At 44.0% G+C, this 22,799-nt stretch overlaps 1 protein-coding gene across 1 annotated transcript in view; it reads left to right on the top strand.

The window, feature by feature from the left end:
- The window catches only part of Ryr2 (ryanodine receptor 2), a 427,229-nt gene that overhangs the window by 127,227 nt on the left and 277,203 nt on the right, over positions 1–22,799 (top strand). The window lies entirely within an intron of this gene.

Here is a 22,799-nt window from a genome sequence, read left to right as displayed (position 1 = left end):
CCAGCATTGGCAGTGTATTTTCAGGCTTATACTCAGGTTTGTTTACTTATGTATTGATGGATTTATTATCTTTAGTTGTACAAAGGGGTTTCCATTCGTCATGTCTATTTGCGATTACCATGCATGAAATCATATTGAGTAATATATATATATATATGATTTATTATAGTAGTTTATGCAAAGTAGTATTACTAATGTTATAATAGTTGGTCATATCATGTTATGTGTTTTATAGCCCTAATTATGTTTTATTTAGGCAAGCTTTTTAAAAAGATAGAGCCTCTTCCTACAACTTACCATGTTAAGTTCAGCTATGGAAAGATACTCTCATTCAAAAACATAAATATTTTAAAACCTGGTGTTCTCTAGCCACACAGAGTGGATAGAACAAGGTTTGCTTTTCAGCACTGGTGGCGTTTGGCTTTCCCCATTTATTACACCGAACACCGTGCCAGCTGTCCTTCTCCTGGTTCTCTGACAAAGAGCTGCCTCCCACTACTCAAAGTCAATAACCCCCGTTCTGTTGTCAGTTTACCATGCGAAAGTCAAGCATTGAAATGGGAATGGACTGAACTCTTTAGTGCCTTGAAGGGATGCTTGCGCATCAAGTTGTTCCTAATAATCCAGGAAATGGCACATTTTTATCCCGTCTGATGTTCACACTCTCTTGGACCTTTCTGACTTATCTGGAATTATTTATATTCCTGTACACTTTCAGGATATGGCTTTTTGGGCCCACCGGCCTTGTCCTTCTTGCCCTTCCACACCCCCACACCCCTCCTGTAGGCCCCTACGCCAGTTTCTGGATCCTAGAGGACTACACATATCTCATTTGTTTTCATATCTTTTGGTACCAAACACAGTACTTTGAGCTGCTAAAATTTTAATGAACTATTAAGTTTGTAAGGAATCTAGGAATCTGAGGATCATTATAATTTTTCTGATATCCACAGACTTTCAGTTTTCTAAAGTAGCAAAGAGGTAAAACTCTAGTTCTCTGGTCATGTTGGTGATAGACATATACAACACACAGATGCATCTGGGTTTGGCTTTCCTTGGGGGAGTGGGAGATGGCCCTTTTCATCTACAATTGGTGTCACTGAATTTATCATAAAAATTAGGAGAACAGAACGATTGTTGGCAATAACCAGTCAGATGATGTCAATTATCTATGTGTTCCTGGAAGCCATCCCAGAAATATCTTAAGCTGCAGAATCTTTTCACCATAGACAGTACTGACCTTTTTTTGGGTGAAGTTTATGTTTAATGATTCTAAGGTATTTATTCAGGCTGATCTTTGTCAGCAAGAGAATGGTTCATAATTTCAATATAGATTTTTCCTGCAGACAGTCTTAAACCCGATGATGTGTTTGGATGAGTTATCCCTATTTCAGAATGATTGCTATTTCCTGCTTAGTTCTTAATACAGGTCCCTTTTCATTTCTGTCTGATAATTTAGAGTTGAGGAGTTGGGGTTTGGTGTGTAGAAATTAGTGACTTTGAGGCAGATTTGTATTGTTATTATTAAAAATATAAAGAGAAGCGAGAAGTTATCAGGGAAGTGTAGTTTTGCACTTATTTGTACCTCCCCATGAAAGCAGAGTGAGAAACCCACAGGTCACACAATACGTACAACAAGATCGGTGGCTGGGTAACCCTTGATTACATGATGTCAGTTAGTATCTAGAAGGAGGTAGAGCAAGGCAATGTAATTTCTGGGTTTTTTCCCCAAACCAATAATGGGATCCCATTGGACGTGTGAGGAGTCTATGAGGGAGCAGCAGCCAGGCCTGGGAGGGAAGGCAGCTGCTGTGGTTAGGTAGGATATCTCTGGTGTGACCGTAGCCCTATGTGCTTTTATAAAATACACATTCTTCTCAGTGGCCCAGGGAACTTCCTAAATTTTCAGAAGCAAATGAGAATGAAAACAGCACACTGTAACCTATGAGCTACAGTGAAGGCGGATCTAAGAGGGAAGTTTATAGCTGTGAGTGCCTACGTGAAAGAAATTAGAGAGGTCTTATGGAAATGGTTTAGTGATGTACTTCAAGCTCTTAGAAAAACAAAAACAGGCCAATCACAAAATTGTAGAAGGAAAGAAATAATAGAAATCAGAGGCGAATTAATGTAATGGAAACGAAAAGAGCAATACAGTCTCCTAGCCAAATGAACCAAAAGAAAGAAGAATCAAATTAACAAAATTAGAGATAGAAAAGGTAACATTAAAACAAGATACCATAGCTGGGTGCCTGTGGGTTATGCCTTTAATCCTCAGATCTGAGGATCACAGTTCAAAGCCAGCCCAGCAGAAATAGTCTTCATGAAACTTTTATCTCCACTTAACCACTCAAAAACTGGAAGGAGAAGTGTGGCTCAAAGTGGTAGAGTGCTAGCCTTAGAGTAAAAAAGCTCAGGGACAGGATGCTCAGGCCTTGACTTCAAGCCCCATGACCAACAACAAACAAAAAGCAGAGACCATTGAAAACAGATATAGGAAGCCCTGAATTTCATATGAAAATACAAAAGACCTTGAGTAGCCAAAATAATCCTGAGCAAAAAAAATGGAGGTATCAAAATACCTGACTTCAGACTATACTACAAAGCCATAACAACAAAACAAGCATTGTATAGACAGGCCCCAAAACAAACATATAGATCCATTACAAAGACTAGGAAGCCCAGAGCCCAGCTCAGGCTGGTTCGATCGTCAGATTCTCAACAAAGGTACCAAGAACATGAATGGAAGACAGGGCTCTTTAACACATGGTGCTGGGAAGACTGGCTAGTCATGTGTAGAAGAATGAAACCAGAGCCCTCGTCTCTCACCCGGTACAAAAGTCTACTTGAAATGGATCAAAGACCTTAATGTAAGACCTGAGACTTTGAAACTACTAAAGGAAAGCAAGGGGAAGTGTGTGAAGATGTAGAACAGACAAGGTCCTTCCAAAAGGGACTCAAATAGCTCAGGAAATAAGAACAAGAACTGACACATGAGGTTCCATCTGGTTAAACAGCATCTGCACGTAAAGGGAACAATGACCAGAATGAAGAGACAGCCTACAGGTGGGGTGGGAAAAAAATAATCCTTGCCAGATAGACATCAGCCGGGGAATGAATAGCCAGACTGGGTAAGGATGGAAAACATGAAACCCCAAATCAAAGCAATCCAATCACTGAATGAATGAAACCGCCAGTTTTTCAAAGCACAAATGGCCAATAAATACATGGAAAAAAAAGTTTAACATCCTTAACCATTAGGAAAACACGAGTTCAAACAACACTGAGATTCTGCCTCTCCCCTGAGGATGGTTGTCATCAAGAGAAGAGCAAGGTGCTGGTGGGGCTCCTGAGGACAGAAGTGTGGGTTTGCTGTGGTGGCGGTGGAAGTTGCTTGGCTCCTGTGGACATCAGTAGGAGGTTCCTCACAGAGCTAAAACTAGAGCTGCGGTGTAGTCCCGCTGCAGGAGTTGTAGAGACATGCCCAAAGGAAGCAGAGCCCGTGTTGACAGAGATCGCCACTTCCCATGTGTATTCTGCACTGATCGCTATTGCCAAGTGACGGAATCAGCTTAGGTGCCCATCAGTGGGTTCATGGATAAAGAAGAAAATGGCTGAATAAAGTTTTATTTTGTGTGTGTATACAGAAGCACACACACTTATTTATGCAGCCAGTAAGGAGAACAAAATGAATGGATAGCCTCTAGTTACGCGAAATAAGCCAGTCCACAAAGACAGATAGTCCATGTTGTCTCTCATTGAATCTGAAAAATACAAAACCAAACCCAACCAGCAAACAAAACCCCTAACAAATCAAAGGTTCTGAAAAGTATAATGGGTTTTACCAGGGATGTGGAAGAGGGAAGGCAAAGGCTGAATAGAGAGGAAGTTAAAAATATGCTTCTCAAACATTAGGAGACTCTGATTTCTAGCTAATCACCGAAAGCCTCGGTGGAGTTCTTGCTCAAGTGGTCGAACGCCAGTATTGAGTGGAAAAAGGTAAGATAGCTTCCAGGCCTTGAGTTTAAGCCCCTCCCCCCCCAAAAAAAAGGAAAGAGAGAAGAAGAGACCAGTACTAAGATGAAGGAAATCATTTGCCAGTGTATGATCGTTAACTTAACGTTATTCCTACTTCTTTGCAGTTTTGTTGTCATTATTATTCATAGAGTAGCGTGTGACTTCCCAGCTCCCTGAGGCGTGGAGTTGTGAGGTGCTGCCTCTCTGTGTGTGGGGGGGTGCTTCAGGGCTCGGGGAGGGTCGTGTGAACAGGCTCATCTATTTCATGAAAGAGTACGTTCTTAGCTTCAGAGACCTCTGCTCTTAAGATAGAAAATGCAATTTCACCTTATGGTGTTGTTTTAATTAGTGCTCTTCAAACTTTGCTTAAGCGGGGGAGCACAGGCTAGAACAAAACCTGTTTGATTCCGAAGAGTAAATACCTGAATACAATTTGTATTTCTAGGGGTGGTATGAACTTCTTAATTTTCCCCAGCCTATTTATATCCCCTTTATTGGGGGTATAGTTGGGTTTGAACTCAGGGCCTCATCCTTGCAGGCCAGTATGAAACCATGGGGCTATACCTGTAGCCCTGTTAGCTGCTCATTATTATTTTTAATATAATTTTATTTATTTTTGTTTATGTGTACTGAGGAATTGAACCCAGGGCCTCATGCATGCTAGGAGAGCACTCTACCACTAAGCCACTTTCCCAGCCCCCATTCATTATTTCTAAGACAGAGTCTGGCCTTGTTTCCAGCTGTGCATGCCCCTGATCTATGCTCCGCTTACTCTCCATCATGGCTGGGACTATAGGCATGCACTGCTGTCCAGAGCTTCTTTTCCATTAGGATGGATGGAGTCTCTTCAACTTTTCTGCTAGGTTGGCTGCTAGTTTACTCCTCCCTGTCCCAGCCTCCTACATAGCTTGGGATGACAGGTGTGCACTACTGCACCCATCTTTGGTTAAGAAGATGGTCACTGGAACTTTTCTGCCTGGGTGGGCTTCCAGTGACCACCCTCCTGTTCTCAGCTGCCATAGTAGCAGGGCTGATGGGTGTGGACTGCGGGAGGCTGGCTCCGTGCACCCCTTTCCAGAAGTCAGTGCATCACATCCTTTAACAACTAGATTCCAGTGTGGTTCAATACTGACTGTGGTCCGGACCAGGCTTTCCCATGGACTGTGGGCTGCAGCAGGCCTCGCTCTTGTGGCTGGAGAAGCTCATGGTGATGCGCACGGTCAGGCAGAGTCCAAAGTTGCTCCTCCACTCCTCTTTGCACTCATGGTCAGTGAAATACACCAGGGAAAAGTTGCCAGCGAACCTCATGTTCCTTTACTGGTGGTTGTTGGGTTGTTTTAGGATTAACATCCAGAAACAACTCCATCGATGAAGTGACAGCCGGGCCTTGTTTAACCCAGGAGAAATGTAAAACCAATGTCTGCTGCTTTCCCCGTGGAGGAGCAGACTCGCTTTAATTCACTATAAGCGTGGAGCTGGCTGGCAAAGCAGTGGGGTGCTGGTTTAAACAGTGGCAGGGCGGACACAGCCACCCATGCTGTCCTCTGGAGGAATGCTGCGGCATTTGGTCTGTCAGTTCCATCAGGAGCTAATTTGTGGGTGTATTTGATAATAATGAGTGATGGTTAACGCCAATCACTTCCTAAGAGTCTCGCCTGATTGTGAGCATCTAAAAGGTGTGACAGGACATGCTTAGATAACATGAAATGTTAGCTGATTCTGGTGGCTCATGCCAGTCATCCTAGCTTCTTGGGAGGCTGAGATCTGAGGATCGAGATTCAAAGCTAGCCCAGGCAGAAGAGTCTGAGACTCTTCACCAAGCAAAGAACTAGAAGTGGAGGTGTGCCGGCCTTGAGAGAGTAAGGCCCTGGGTTCAAGCTCAGCACCACCAAAACCAAACCAAAACACATCCCAAACCTAATTTTGTTCAGAATTAAATCCAGATGACACTGGATCATTATATAGACCAATAGTAGTTTTTAATGTCTGAGAGTGGCTTCTGTAGACATTTAAAACCGAGGGAAAAAGAGCAAAAGCAGGGAGGAACTTAACCTCAGAACTGACACATCTTGCAGAACACCTGTGTCCCGTGGGAACCCAGTTTGGGAAACATGGTCTTACTCAAATGTCACCATGGGGTTAGTCATCACGTGCTTTTCCCCTCAAGAAGGAAAATGCCACGAGCACATCATGGTCTCACTGTGGCAAAGGTTGTCTCCTGCTGTTGATCTTGTGGACTGCGGAGGAGGAGAAAGGCTGCACACAGGGTCTTTGGATCTGCTTCGGCTCACTCAGGGCATCCATGGTTCTGTGCTTCTTAGACTAGCTGGTGTCCATAATTGGTCTGAGCGGCACTGTTGATTTCCGGCGGGCTGTTCACAGAGAAACACGGTCCTGTGGATTCTGTCATAATCAGAGCTCTTCCAAGCTCTCCCAGTTTCGTGGCCTCCCTTTAGTTAGATGCGTTTCTCCCCTCAACTGTGCCATGAGAGAACACTGCTTTATATCCAGCAACTTCTCAGTCCAGCAAATTATTCAGCACCATAAATAATGCATCGGGATATTAATGGCGCAGAAAAATTGTGCTAGTCCCCACCAGAGAGAGGCCCTTCTTCTTCAAGTGAGAAGTGGTGAATAATAAAAATGTCAGTACAAGATAAATGCAGAGCAAGATAAGGGACATTTGCTTAGATAAAGTTTCTGAAACATCTTACACATTGCATACTTCTCACTGTGTTTCCCTTAACATGCCATTGAAATAATAATTATGAGGGAAAGAGATAGTAACCTTTCTGTGTTTAGTTTTCATTGTGCAGGTGATGTACAGAGGGGTTACAGTCACACAGGTAAGGAAGTGAGTGCAGTTCTTGTTACCACGTTAGCTTTCACAGGATTTTGTTTGTGCATCAGGGAGACAAAAGAAAGATCTTTGCTTGCCTAGTGGGGAAGGAAGATAAATTAATTATGACTATATTGGTTTCTTGATATTGTTGTATTTTAGCCAGGCAACTTTTAGTTTATTTGCTAAACTGTTAAGAGGAAAACAAATTAGAGGTGGCAGAAAGAAAGTATCTCAATGTTGTGTGACTATCGAGTGACTTCCCTATATAGGCCAGAGTGGAGCTGCCTGTTAAACTGTGGTGTAGGGAGCGTTCTTGCCAGTTATTTTGCACATACATTGGTGCTACTTCCTCGTGAGGAGGGAGGCTACGCAGACGGGGATGACATAAGGGAAATCTCAACCTGGGAAGCATTTTATGGATGATTTAGATCTTACGCCATTGGTGTGTGACCTGGGCGATAGATTCATCCTGATTCATCTCTTCAAGATCTTTAAAGAAGTATTTCTATGGTTAAAATTATAAAAAAAAAATGGGGCTTTTGAGTTCCTAACTGTGTTTTTTGTGAGGTGTAATAAATGGAAGAAGCAACGTCTTAAGAAATGTAATCTGTAATCACTAATCTTAAAGCAGATGGATCCAGATGGAAATGAAACCTACCTAGAGTTACCTACAGCACACATGAGGTGACCCCCAGCCCTGAAAAGAGACCGGTGGGCAGACGCATCCACACACCTGACCTCTCTGTCTCAGGCCCGAGCCACATGCAGGGCAGACATGCTTTACCGGTTGCCTCCAGCCCTGTCCATCACGCCTCCTCCTCTTGGTGTGGCTTTGGCAGGCAGGAGGTTCACTATGAACTGAAAGCCTTTGTCCTACCAGCAAAGTGCCAGTCTAAGTCCAGCTGGGAAAACCCATGCTACAAGCTCATGCCAGGGACTGTAACTTGGATTGAGGTGTATCTGTTACAGCCACAGAGAGCGGGACAGAGAAGGCTGGGGAAGAAGCTGCCAACTTTGACCTTTCCCTTTCTGGCTAGGAGGGTCTGGTGTTCCGTGGAGCACATACAGCAGTAGACACAGCTCTCACACCAGGCTGCAGCTTTTTCTGAAGAGCTGGAGAGGAAGTATATTAGCTTTCATGGGTCACGTGTTTTCTGCTCAATTCTGATATTCATCAGGAAAGCAACTGCAGACACTATGTAAATGGATAAGCATGGCTGGCTTCTTTAAAAAAATGGCACCGTGATGGACAAAGAAATGGAATTTCAGGGTTTTTTTTTTTTTTAAAGCTTTCTGTGATATTTGTTTTGCTTTTGTTTTTTCAATCACTGGGAAACCTGTAGAAATCTTATTGTCAATGCATGGTCGGTGCTAAAACCAGAATGGAGCCAGAGATGGCTCTCGGCTGCAGTAAGCCCTCCTAATGTATAGGAAGTAAGTCCTGTATTACTAAATGGGGGGTGGGGCAGATGCAGTAAGCTGGACACTGGAAGATAGGATGGGGAAAATCTTTGTGTAGGTTACAGTGTGTCCTATTCTAACGTGGCACAGAAGGGTGCTTCTTACAATAAGCAACAAGGAACCTGACGTAGAGTCATTTTGGAAAACAGGTTGGCAGTTTCTTATAAAATTTCACATTTGCTGCTCCATAGCAGTTCAGTCTAGATTACTTTCTCCAGTTATTTATCCAGGGTTTCTACCAAATCTCTTGTAACTATATATGTTTGGGGCATTTTTACTAAAAAAAAGAAAATTGAGGCAACCACAACTTCCCATCAGCTGATAAAGAAGTATTGTGTTAAATCTGTGCAGAACTCAGAATCAATAAGGAGAGAGGAGTGGTACACTGACATGGCACACCCTGTGAGTCCATTCATAGGAAGTTGTGCAAATGACGTGCAATTGTGAGTATAGCAATAGCCAGATTAGGATAGGAAAAAAGACTCCAACTCCCAAGTCATTTCATGGCATGTAAAGAATGATTTTTATGTCCCAAGAATCACAAACGAAGCAAAATAAAGTTTTACTTGAATACATTGAAATGGAAGACTATGGGTGCCAACAAACCCCATAACAAATAAATAAGCCACACAACAGTTATAGCAACCACCAACAACTACACACATCCAGAAGATGTACACACAGCAAAAGATGCTGTAACGTGCGTGTATAATGTTGACAAAACATTGCTACCCAGAGTACAGGAAGAGGGCCTACTACCTGGTAAGGAAGAAAGAATATCCGAGTTGGAGACTGCTCACAACATTGGGAGCAGTGGTTCACAGAAAATGAAAGTCCAGTGCCTTCCAAAGTTTTTGCAAGCTGTTGGCGATGGTTGGTAATAATGAGTGTGCAAATCACAGCAAACGGGCAGGTGTGCACCCATGTGGCAAGATAAAATTCTCATACACTTCTGGTGGGAGTCTAGAGTGACACCAACTCTTTGGAAAAATAATATTATTATCATACCTAGTAAAGTTCAAGGTGTTTATAACTGGGACCCACCAAATTTACCCCTAAAGCATATCTGTCTTTGGTCAACTGTTGAACTTGTGTTTATAAATACAACACATGTGTGTTCATGTCTTATCATAACAAAACAAGCAAAAGACAACCATATATCTGCTGGAAGAGCAACACTGGCAGCTCTGCCTGTATCAAAAACTGGCTGGGTGTCGAAACTCAGGCTCATTGCTGGTGGGAATGAGAATGGGAATGGGAATGGGACAGGGATAGACACACTGGGTGGTTTCTTCCGTCGCCAAACACCCTCACCATACTACACAGGAAGCCACTCCTTGGGCAAATGCCTTGAAGGCTTACGACCTTGCAAGAATCTCTACATGGCTGGGCGCCGGTAGCCTGTGCCTGTAACCTTGGTGACTCAGGAACCTGGGAGCTGAGGATGGTGGCTCTAAGCCAGCCTGGGCAGGAAAGTCCATGAGAGTCTTATGTCCCATTAACCAGCAAAAAGCCAGAAGTGGAGCTGTGGCCAAGTGGTAGAGTGCCAGTCTTGAGTGTAAAAAGACAGACCCTGAGTTCAGTCCCCAGGACTTGTGTATGCACATGTGCGCATGCATGTGTGCATGCGTGGGTGCACACACACACACACACACACACACATACACACACACACACACTACATGGATGTTTTATAGAAGCTTGGTCCTAAATGCCCCAAATATGAAACAACCCAGCTGTCTTTCAGTAGGAGAACAGATCAAGACTCGGCAGCCTATCCATATGATTCAGCACGGAAGGGAGGTGGGACGGGAATCGGTGGAATGAGCCGGGAGAGGCTTACACATACGCTACCCAGTGAAAGAGGCCCGTCCGGGAAAGGCCCCATTCTGTGCGATTCCCATTTGGCATTCTGGAAAAGAAGAAAGGATGGAAACACTGAAGACATGAGGGCTTGCTGGGGGCTTGTGCAGTGGACGTCTGTGAACGGGAGAGCGTGAGGGCAGGGAGTCTACCATATGTATCCCGCAGTGGTGGACACGTGCCGTTACTCTGTGTATTCTTGTCAAAACCCCCAGCGCCGTGAAAACGCAGGGCCTCGGGTGACACCAGGGTTGCCGTGTGGGCTGATCACATGTGACATGTGCAACACAGTCATTTTGGGAGACAGGTTGGCGGTTCCTTCTGAAATCCAGCTTCTGAGACAGCGTGCCGGCGTGCTCTTAATTACTTCTCTCAATTATTTTTCCATGTTGTATTTCTGAAACTCTTCATTAGAAAATAGAACGGTGCTTCCCTTGGAGCCTGATTAAAAAAAAAAAAAAAGCAGTAAACACTCAAGTCGTGTAGGGTGCTGATGCATGAATAATAATTTTTTTTACCTTGCAAGATTTACATTTTCAAGGTTATGCCTTGAATATCATGGGAATGCAAGGCAACTATAAAAAGCCAGACTGGTAAATAATGCTTCAATAAACATAGTTGTGCTGGTAGCTTTAGTATGGTCCTGTTTGTGATCATTCAGGATTTTTGCTGGGTCATGGGGAGCTCTATGTGGAGTCTTTTGAGGAACCTCCATACTACTTTCTACAGTGGTTGAACAAGTTTACACTCCCACCAACAATGAAGTAAGGTTCCCTTCTGGCCACATCCCCTCCAGTATCTGTTGTTATTAGAGTTCTTGATTTTAGCCATTCTAACTGGAGTGAGGTGGTATCTCAATGTTGTTTTGATTTGCATTTCTTTTATGGCTAGAGAGGTTGAGCATTTGGCCATCCTTGTTTAATCTTCAGAGAAGTTTATCTTCAAGTCTTTAGCCCACTTATGTATGTATGTATGTATAAGGACTTATACATCTCATTGACAACAAATCCTCAAAGAAACAAGTCCTTATGTCGAAAAATGAACTTTATGACTTTGGCTAGGGGTCGGGGGTGGGGTGGGAAGGTGTGAGATGGGAAGGGATGGGAAGGGATGGGAAGAGGAAACAAAGGAGGAGGCAACAATGCTTAATAAAAAATGTACTCATTATCTTGTCCATGTAATTGTAACCCTTCTATATGGTATTTTCACAATTTTTTTTTTTTAAAAGCCAGACTGGAGGTATAGCTTTAAGTGGTAGAGCACCTGTCTGAAAGTGGGTAGCTCTAAGTGCTACCAGTACCAGGACCACTAAAAATAAGGATCAGGGCTTGGAGGTTTTATGGCTCAGTTGGTAGAGTGCTAGTCTGCTGAGTGGCAGGTAATGAGTTCAAGTCCTGGTCTCAGACCTGAAAGAAAAAAATAGTCAATAACCAATGTTGGGTTTGAGTGCTCACAAGATAGTAGGGCTCCTGTCTCACAGTGAATGCTCATTGTGAGTTCTAGAATGCTCGCTTGCTTTTTTCCTTTTTTTTTTTTTTTTTCGGTGGAATTGGGATTTGATCTCAGGGTCTTGAGCTTGGTACACAGGCACTCTGCCACTTGGAATCGTCTGCTGGTCCTCTGTATTGTTTATTTGCAAGAGAGGACCTTGCTTTATACCTGCTAAGCAATGACCACAAACCTGATTTTGTTCTTGTCTTCCTCGTAGCTATATTGAAAGCCAGTCACACTTGACGTGAGTTACTGCAGTTTGTTCCTTTTTACTGCAATGGAGCAATTGTTCCTCTGTGGGGCTGCAGCACAGTTCATCTGCTTAGTTGGTGGCTGCTTCCTTTGTTTTTCTGGAGGCCCTGGGATTTGAACTCAGGGCCTTGCCACAGGCATCCTTGAGCCATGCCTCCTACCCCTTTTCCATTGGTTATTTCCCAGGTAGGGTTTGGCTTTGTACCTGAGCTGGTCTGGACTGCAGTCCTCCTGTTGCTGCTCTCCTCTGTCGCTCCAGTACAGGTGCAAGGCGCTACCATGTTCAGCTCTTGGTCAAGATGAAGTCTCTACTTTTGTTTTGCCTAGGTTGACCTTGAATCACAGTCTGCCCATTTTCCATATCCCCAAGCAGCTAGAATTACAGGCCGGAGCCACTCAGCTCAGCTCAGGATGCTTTCTTAAAATGAAGAACGCCAAGGCCTAAGTTGCTGTCAGTCATCAGAGGTGGGCAGTTGTGACGATGATGAGCAGGATGACTGACCTTGACCTTGTTAATGGGGTAGATGTCATGAGTTTGCTCAGCAAACATTCCTGAAGGCTGTTCAGTCTCCTGCCAGTCAGGCCCATTAACCTGGTGTTTGTGGCCATCTGATCATAACTGAATAATTGAAATGAACCTAACTGACAAACAGAGATCCTGGAGCTCCTGGAGCTTGGATCCTCCCATCTATACCTCCCACACAGCTGTGACCGCAGGTGTGCTACTATGCCTGGCTTTGCCTGTTGACATGGGGAGGGTCCCCGTGAACTTTTTGTTTAGCTTGTCCTTGAGTCACAGCCCTCCCATCCCTGGCTCCGGGTAGCCAGGAAGCTGGGATTACAAGTGTGCACTCTTCCAAGAAGTATTTTATGTCCAAGTAGATATGCCTACTTCTTAGATAATTCGATCATTCTGAGCTACCCAGCAATGCATTACTTTTTTTTTTTTTTGCATGAGGCTTCCTCGACTTGGGAAAATCTTGACTTAGCAGAGAACCAATGGTGTAGAGGGCTGTAGATCACCAGCTATAATTCCATCTCAGTACCTAACAGACCTGGTTGTATAACAGGGTTCTTCTGGAGTGCGATGTGGTTCGTTTATAAATAGTAGGCACAGTGGCTGACACGCTTGAGTCAGATGTTTGCAGAATGTCGGCTCCCCATCTCACTCCTTTGCCAATGTTCCTTCCTGACCTTGGGACCAAGTAGGGTTGTTTCTGTCAGTCATGGGGCTTGACCTCAGGGCCTGGATGCTGTCCCCAGAGCTTTTTTGCTCAAGGCTAAGGCTCTACCACTTTGAGCCACAGTTCCACTTCCGGTTTTCTGGCTTTCTGGTGGTTTATTGCTGCCATCAAGTTTGGTGGCTCAAACCTGTAAGCCCTATTTTTTGAATTTTGTAGGGTTTTTTTTTTAAAGTTGAGATTGGGAAATCACAGTTTGAGGCCAATCTGGCTAAAAGAATCTCAGGAGACTCCATCTCAACCAACGGCTGGGCACTGTGGTGTGTGCCTGTGATCCCAGCTAGAGCACAGTGGCTGGGTCTGGTGGAGCACACGTTTTATCCACAGCCAACACAGGAGGCCCCAGTCCAGGCTGGCCCTGGGTGTAAAACCAAAACCTTACTTAGACAATAATCAAGAAAAAAGGGGCTGGAAGCGTGACTTACCTGGTAGAACATCTCCCTTCTAAGTGCCCGGCCCTCCATACTACCAAAAATAAAGAAGGAAGAAGGAAAGAAAGAAAGAGAGAAATAGCAGTACCAGCGGCAGACTGAGTAAATGCATTGAGCTGCCATTTTACAGTGGATTGATTTCTCCATAGCAGTGAAAATGGATGGACTGCAGGAACTCACAGCAAGCAGGGATATGGCTCAGTATATTACACAACCAGAAAAAAAAAGTTTCAGAGGAACACAAACATCATCTGTCTAGTTACACAAAGGCAGACCCGGCACTGTGCACACCTAGAGCTTGTGGTGAGCGATAAAGAGAAATGAGATGAGGTGGCTGTGGGGAGAGGCAGAGAAGGAGCTCCAGAATCACCTGTCACGGGAGAGTACTTAGCCTGGCTGATGGATTTGTGGTGTTGATTTTATTTAAAATATGCCTTTTTTCATACCCATGGTTTTGAATATAGGATGCCTTTTGAATAGGTCTATAAGAGACAGAAAGATGCTGGGTGGGGCCCAGTCTGGAAACGTTGGCTGTAAGCTAGAAAAAAGGGTGGGGGAGGATGGGAGGGGCAGGGGGAGGATGGGAAGGGATGGGAAGGGGAAACAAAGGAGGAGGCTACAATGCTTGATAAGAAATGTACTCATTGTCTTGCCCATGTAATTGTAACTCCTCTGTACAGTATTTTCACAATAAAAAATAAAAACAAACCAGGTAATAAATAAATAAAGCAAAAGTAAAAAAAAAACCTTTTCATCGAGTTTTACTAAGAGTGCTGTACTAACCAGAAAAGAGCACATCCGCAGGTCACGAATGAATGACTGCCAACTAAGAAGAGAGATGGAAGATCTCTACCTGGACTGAATGATGGAACAATCTAGTAGGGATAGGACTAAATGTCATCTGTTTTTTCTGATGATTTGTTCATTATGCTACACATCCTCTCAATGAAGCCTTGCATCTAATGACTGGATTTAAATTGTACCGAGCCTGGGTTAAAGTAAATCTCTGTGTCTGTTAAACATCAAGAGTGATGTTGTTGAATCCTTAGATTGGTCAGGGATTTAGCAGTAAAATGACAGGTAGAAAGAAGGATCTGTTGCAGAATACTTGTGCCTTGAAGAGTCCACAGGCCCTCATTACTCGGTCTTCCCTAATTTGTATCCAGAATTGTCCGCTGAAATCAATATTTTCCTCTGAGTGGAGAACAAATGTTGTGCATGGTTTCCCAGGTTGCACTTTATAGCGTTGATATTTGGTGATTTGACCTTTTCTTTCTAATGCTTTCGCTTTTTTCTTTTGCTTGGGTTTAGTTTTTGTGTTTTGTGTTTAGAGTTGTGTTTATGGCACGAAGAAGGACAGAAACAGGTCTTCAAAGGATGTGGCCAAATGAAGTGGAAATGAATAATTTGCCCTTTCTGCTCTTAAGGAAATGGAGCATGGTGGTGGTGGTGTTAGGTATCTTAAGAAACCAACACCGGTGAGGCCTTTGAATGGGAGAATCAAGCTTTCTTTGTGTTTGAGTTTCAATACATATTTCTTCCATCATATCATTATAATAAAATATACAGCATCATACACAGTAGAGTTGATAGAAAGATGGTACTCACCCTCACGAGATGAAAATCTATATACTTTCTCTGCCCTGTGCTTTCTATCAGAAAATCTTGTCTCCTGAACTGAAGTGCAGACTGGATTTTCTATTCTAGCTTCTCAGCTCTGGGATGATGACGTGAAGTTAGAACCTAAGCCATTGGCCTGGCTTAGCAGAGCTGGTGTTAGTCCTTGAGTCTTTCCCTCACTCTTCACATCATAATGAAGAATCGGAAGAGCACAAGGTCTTCTCGCGATTTACCCCACATCCCACAGCTTCCAGCCAAGATTTCAACCCTGTTTTTCAAACTATACTGTTAACCAGTTGTTTTCAGCCCAACCCGAACATTGGAGTCCATAGTGAATTTGCCAGTATTCCTAAACCAGTTTCCTAAACTAAGAAAATTAGTCTAGGATTTTATAGTACAGAGATGAGTTAGTCCCATGGGACAGAAGGAGGGATTTTTTTTTTTAAAACAATAATTCTGTGATTCCCTCATGAATTATGCACAATGTGATTTTAGCTTTCTACATATATCCATTGAACTTACTTGCCTTTGGAACTTTTGCCGTGTATATTTTTATCATGCTAATTTGAATTATGTTCCTCCTTTCCATATTTCTTAGAATTCTGGAAAGCTTCATGGTTCCTGAAATATCAGTCGGTACCCTATTCCTTAGAGTCTCTTCCACTCCCTGTGATGTGTGTACAGCTCCTGAGCCGTGGGGCTCGCAGGCAGCAGCGGCGTTATGTGTCATTGTCACTGCGAAGTCATAGAGACAGAGTAATAGGCTAACATGCAGTAATGGATCCACAGGAGGTCTGTCTGGGGTACACGAGGTAACTCAGTAGAACCCCCCAAAAAACCTCAGCTGTACTGGAGCTTGAACTGTGTCTCTCTTTGTCTCTGTCTGTCTCAGCTGTACTAGAGTTTGAACTTTGTCTCTGTCTCTGTCTGTCTCTCAGCTGTACTGGACATTGAACTTTGTCTCTCTTTGTCTTTCTCAGTCAGTCTGTCTGTCTCTCTCTTAGCTATACTGGAGTTTGAACTTTGTCTCTGTCTGTCTCTCAGCTATATTGGAGAATGAACTTTGTCTCTCTCCATCTGTCTCTCGGCTGTGCTAGAGTTTGAACTCAAGGCCTGATGCTTGCTAGGCTGGCATTCTGCTGTTGAGCCATGCCTCCATCCCTGCTTTGCGCTGGTTATTTCTAGGACAGCATCTTGTTTCCTTCCTGGCTAGGTGCAGAGCCACGGTCCCCAGCCTCCAGCTTCCATGGAATCTTGTAGACTTTTCTCCCCAGTCTGGCTGGAACTCTGATTCTCTCCGTCTCAAATTTCCATGTAGGCTGAGATTCCAGGCACACACCACTGCACCCAGCTGTGTCATGAATGGGCCTTGCTAACTTTTGTGCCCAGGCTGGGCTTGAACCACGATCTTCCTCTTCTCAGCCTCCCATGTAGCTAGGATTAAATGGGTGAGCCACTGGCACCTGGTTTGAAGAGATGATATTCTGATATATATTTTTACATATTACTTTTCTCTGAAAACAGGTAAGCAAGAAATGAAACTTCATGAATAGGTTTTTACCATATAGCCGATATTTGTTGGCCGGAAGGACGTGGTTATACAATCACCACTTGCTTCAGTTATGCAAGGCATTTGTCAGCGAGCTGGAGTGGCATTGTTAGAGTGGGCTGGATTGTAGCCTGTCATAGACAAAGACTATGTTAATTTAGTGTATTTGGGATCTGTCACATATATAAGTTCCGCGATGAGTTGAGTTCATGAACGTCAAACTCAGAATAGCAGCAGGCAGGGGGTAAAGACACTCGCTGGGTTATCTTTATCATTGTTTATCAGATTATTATTAAACATTTCAGTTCTACCAAAAAATTTGACAACTAATTTTAGCAGGTTCTGTGGAGATGCACATAGAATGGAAGATTTTACTGCCGAATATACAAGTTGAGGGGGGGGGTGAGAAAAAGGTATCAAAGTACTGTTTCCTTTAGCATAAAATCTTTGCCCAAATCAAAACCATGATGGTCGTGAGATCTGCCACGGGAAGCTCTGGTGTTCAGAGCTGCCAAGAAGTTGCCCGTGAATGGTTGTCATTATTACAAGGCTTTCGGGGGCTCTGCCATGCTTTGACACCCGAAGTCCTGGGTGTGTGGGGTCACCCTTGTCCTGAGACATTTGAGTACTGAGCACTTAGCACATGAAGTTGGATACAGGACTTTCAATGTCCCTGTGAAAATATTTCTAAGCTCCTTTGTACATCTAGCCGGGTGCCGGTGGCTTACGCCTGTCATCCTAGCTACTTAGGAGGCTGAAATCTGAGGATCCTGGTTCAAAGCCAACCCAGGCAGGAAAGTTCGTGAGATGCTTATCTCCAATTAACCACCAGAAAACCGGAAGTAGTGCTGTGGCTCAAGTGATAGTGTGCTAGCCTTGATCTGAAAAGCTGAGGGACAGCACCCAGACCAAAAAAAAAGTAGATCTAATGCATAGTCGTGTGTGTGTGTGTGTGTGTGTGTGTGTGTGTGTGTGTGTGTGTGTGTGTGTGTGTGTGTTGGGGGGGATCACTTAGAGAGCTGGCTGAAACAATGCTGGAAATGGTATTGCAAGAGATTAAGGTACCTTCCTGTGCCAGTACATGTTGGAAGAACCACAAAAAATCCCTGAGAGTAGAAAGCATGTGAAGATCTCTAGAATCAGAGGCCGACTGTAAAAACTGCACAATTGTGCCTCAATCGGCATCCTGGGGAATATATAGTGCCTACTGGATGAGTTGTTGGGTAAAAGCAAGGATGGGGGCTGGGTGGTTCTGAAGAATATTCATTAAGGAAATGTATGTCACCATGACCGATGCTTGGCTGTACATTTGCAGAAATAGTTACCGGTGTGGAATTTGTTCTTGCATAGGCAGGCTGTTGCTTGGAGAAGTTGGAACCAGAACGGAGAATCTTAATAGTATTTTATAATGAGATGGAGAATGACTGTACTGTGAACACCCTTAATCTTGTGACAAAGTTCTTACAGTGGCTAATTTGATCAGAAGGAAACTATTCTGGACTTGGAGCATAATCAGAGAGCTTTTCACAACATCCCCAGTGGAGGTATTTTCAAGGTGAAGATGACCTTCATGACAACAAGAAAGTACCTGCTTTTGAGAGGGACTATTATGAAGAAGGACATTTGGATGTGTTTCATATTACATAAATATGTGGTAAAAATATATCACAACTACAAATGCTTCTAAAGGGCAGTCTCTGTAAGCCTGAAAGCAGAACTTTTCTAATCATCCAAGTAAAGAGGTTAAGTGAGATGTGAATTCATTTGCTAGAAATGTAAGCATGAAATAACACATGATTAGTTTATAAGACACAATTGACAAGATAAATGGGAATTCACTAACAGAATTCTGGAATAATTTTCCATTTGTATCTGTGCATGTTTGTGATGTTTCAACACTATTAAAATATTAAGATAAATTGATGGTGAAACCAGTCTTTCATATCTCTCTATATAGATCTCCCTCCTTCTCTCCTTCCCTTCTTCCTTCCTTCCTTCCTTCCCTTTTCTTCCTTCCTCATTCATTGAGTAGCAGCTGCAGTGCCGGGCTTTGCCCATGCTAGGCAATTGCTCTACCATTGAGCTACATCCTAGCCCCACCTTTTCATATTGTTGGATCCCAAAGTTTTAAAGTACTAAAAGTAACGCAGCCCAGCACTGGCATCTTCATGCCTATAATCCTTACTACTCAGGAGGCTGATACCTAGAGGATCTCAGTTTGAAGCCAGCCCAGCAGAAAAATGTTTGGGATATGTTCTCCAAAATAGTAGGCTAGGGGTGTTGTTCAAGAGGTAGCATGCCAATCAGGAGCAGACATTTCAAGCCCTGCTACCAGCACAATAAACCCGAGAAATTAATGAAGCATTTTTAGTCATATTGCCCTTACTACTGAAGTACTATTTGCTCTAGTAAAATATAATTTATAATAAATATTGTCTTTCTTTTCATTTTGCTTTTTGTAATGTTAATATGCTAGCATTGAAGCACAGGTATATGATTGAAACAGCTTTATAAACCTCTGTTTCAGTTCATAGTTTAGTGAAGTAGTCTTTCTGGTGTTTGCTGAATTAACCTTAAATATTTTATCTAAGGTTAAGATGATTTTCCCTCCCTTCTCCTTCCCCTCTCCATTTTCTTCTTCCCTCCTTCCCTTCCCTCTTCCTCCTTCCTTCATTTACTCAGTCAGTGTACCAGATTTCCCTGTGTTTCTGGATGGAATTTACAGTAATCTCCACATAACATTTTCAGCTCTTGTGAAAGATGATATGAATAACTTAATAGAAAAACAACTTTAGAAGAGTGATGACTTAGCAGAAAAAAGCATCTCGTGTTTCAACAGGAATTTTCAGAGGCGAGATCCTTTCACACTTCTCAGTTTGACAGCCTTGAACATGAGCTTTGCTCAGGAAGCTCCTGAGCCTTTATAATCTCTTGTCAAAATGCTGGTAGCTGAAGTTTTAAGTTACCAAAGGTAAGACGCGGGATTGGCGATCTACTTCTCAGGTGGCAAGCTTGACGTTGGGTGACTATGACAGCTGCTTCGTTCTATTGAACGTGTATCAGGTGGACAGGAGCTGTCTGCCTTGGTTTGGCATTACTGGTATTAATCTGCAGAGGACTGAAGCTGATGGGGAAAGGTGGGGATGTTGTATTGAGCCAGGAGACAGGCTTTGCCAAAGCCCAGGGTGGGGGCTCAGCCCTTCCTCAGGTGCCTGGTCTGTGGCCTTGTTTGCTCTTCTCGTTTCTCTCTCTGCCTGGTGCTCATAATAAAGTACCAAAATTGGCTTCCCCTGGGAGGGAGATGGCCCTCCCACATCTAGGTGCTTTCCATAGGAGCAGAAACTGGCTGCATTGTGAGCCCAAACGGTGCTGTGTTTGTATGAAATGAATGTAAACTGGGATTCGCTCGGAGAAAATAGATGGATAGTTATTTTGACTATAGTGATTATGCTATTGAGTCTCTTTCATATAATGAAAGCTTTAACCAGTAGATTCTATTATTGTATTTGCCAAATGAAACACTACAAGTATATAATTTTACCATCAAAGATTAAAATGTTTTTTTAATCTAGTTCTTATTCTTGACATGGTTGTATAACAGGGTTTATGATGGCACAGGCCTATTTATGCGCCCTGCACACCTTCCATCAATCTCCGCCCCCCCCTTCCTATTTCCTTTATCTTTGATTGTGATGACTGTATTCATCCCACTGTTTCCTCTTCCACTCATCCATCCCCTCTCACCAGCCTCCGTCCTATCCAGGATGTGTTTGTTCAACTTCTTGGCTCTTGTTGACAGAGTTTGCTCCATGGAGATCCGCTCCTGTGTAGACTGTACTTGAGTCAACTTGATTAAGTATCTATGCACACGGTCTGTGTGATTTTACTAGGGAGGGTGTGAGTGTCTCATGGCTTTAGAGAGCCCTTGGTCCTCCAAGTCACTAACCCACACACAAATGAATTAGGTGAATACAGATGCATTGGTTTTTCTCATCTTTCTCCTTTCTCCGGCGTCTGTCCATCCCTCAAGTGAAGTTCCTACCTACGTGGAATTGGGCTGGTTGCATCTTACTTCCGATGGAAAAACCTATATATAAGTGCTCTGAAGATCATTATGAGAATATTTAATGTGAGAGTGTAGGGAGAGGTGAGGGACTGGAGAGAAGGCATCCAGGAAATTATCGGAAAGCAACTCCGATAGACTAAGAACAAAGGCAGGTAGGATGAGAATAAGTGTAAAATCTAAGATTTTGTTTGTCTGTTTGTTTGAAAGTGTTTTGGTTCGCTATCCCAAGTCAGATGTGGGTAACAAGAGCTCATAGCGCGGGGACCTGGGTCATGTAACAAAGGGGACATTTATGGGTAGATGGTTGCCACCTTACATACACTTCTAACTTCTGCCGTGGTCTTTGGTTTCTTAAATTGGCATTCCCATCTGCCATTGCTTTGGTACCCAAACATCATCTTTTATAGAAGCTGGAAACAGCTTCCCTGTGACTTCTACTAACACTGCTTTTCCTAAACATGCCAGATCTAGACACGCTGGCTCCCTTGGCCCCCGCCACCTCCCGCAGACATGCGGCTTTCAAATCTCGGTTCTTCTCATCGGCTGCTTTGTCGCCCACTGGGTTTTTTTTTTCTTGCTGCTTCTTCATTCCTGGTCCCCCTCCCCCTCCCCCCACCTCCAGTCCTGTGGTGGCGTACATCCCAAGCTCAAGGCGAGGAGCTCAGTTCAGCTGTGCAGCATCGCCACCCTGTCTAGTCTCTGTATATGCTGTTTGCTGGCCTTTCTGTCAAATCTAGCTTTCCCTTCCTTGTAGTTCCTCATCTAAAAATCCCAACTCTGAAAGGTCCTGAAATCTAAACCCACGTGAATGTTGTGTCCTAGGTGGGAGCTGGACACCTGGCCATCTTGCTTCCCCGTTCCTTCTAGGCCTGTGAGGGTTTCCTGGATGGCCGCTGGTCCGCAGAGCTGTGCAGAGCGTGGGGTTTTCAGCTGTGGTCATGGAAAGTGTGGAAGGTTTCTCAGCTCATTTTCAGATGCTGTGACAAAGCACTCAGGCTCACAGACTTATAAAGAAGAGAGATTTATTTAGTTCACAAGCTTGGAGGCTAAAAGCTACGAGTGGTGTTCCTGGACTTGACCCCTGATGCGTGCTGGTGACAGCTGTCCTATGAGAGGGAGAGGTCACGTGGTGAGACAGGAGGCCAGAGAAGGGTGAGGCCCACGAGGGAAACCTGGATCCTTCCCCAAGGCATGCTTGAAGAACTCCTAGCCAGGCACCCAGTCCTCAAGCCAAGCCCCCCTCCCCTCCTCTCTGCTCTGATTTCTAGGAAAGTGCTCCTCCATTGAGCTCCTGGACACTACCTCAGTCCTATTCTCTGAACATTTTTATAAAAGCTTGTTTCCAGACTTTTATTCAATACAAATCAGGCCTTTTTTTGGGGTGGGGGTGGCTGTTTGGTCCCCTATATTGATGATAACTCCCTGGCTTTTTTCTTTCTTTCTTCTTTTTCTTAGCACTAGATGTTGTGGAGAATGTATTGTGGTGACTCTGAGATCTCTATGGTGGACATTGCAGTTGGTGGTTTTTGGGGGTCTCTCCTTGTTGAGTGAGTTTTCTGGAGCCGGTCTAGGACGCACGTCTCCTCTGCGGCCTGTGGCCATTCATGTCCCTGCACATTTTTCATTCTTTCCTCCTCACGTTTTATCTTAGGGCTGGGTTTCTAGGTGCTTCCCTGTCTGAGCACGTCTCCCATTGCTTTCCTTCAGGAACAGGTGGTGCGAGGTGAGCAGGGAGGTTGAGCCGGGTTGCTGCACAGATGGTGTGGTGGGCCTCATGTGGAGTGAGATGAGGGGCTCCCCAGAGCCTCACCCCTGCCTCCCTTACAGAGCCCCCAAGGTAGATGAATGGAGCAGGGAGGGGGGAGATAGCAGGAAGCTGAGAAATGAGGAGCAGACCTTGTTTCCTTACCCAGACTTCAACAGCATAACTTTCTGGTGTTTTTGCTTGCCTTGGGCTCTGAAGGTGCTC

This window comes from Dipodomys merriami, unplaced genomic scaffold, assembly GCF_024711535.1.
Source record: "Dipodomys merriami isolate MVZ:Mamm:240054 unplaced genomic scaffold, mDipMer1.0.p SCAF_4, whole genome shotgun sequence".
Classification (NCBI taxonomy): domain Eukaryota; kingdom Metazoa; phylum Chordata; class Mammalia; order Rodentia; family Heteromyidae; genus Dipodomys; species Dipodomys merriami.
Note: the sequence above shows the minus strand (reverse complement) of the source record. Positions and strands in the feature narration are given on the sequence as shown.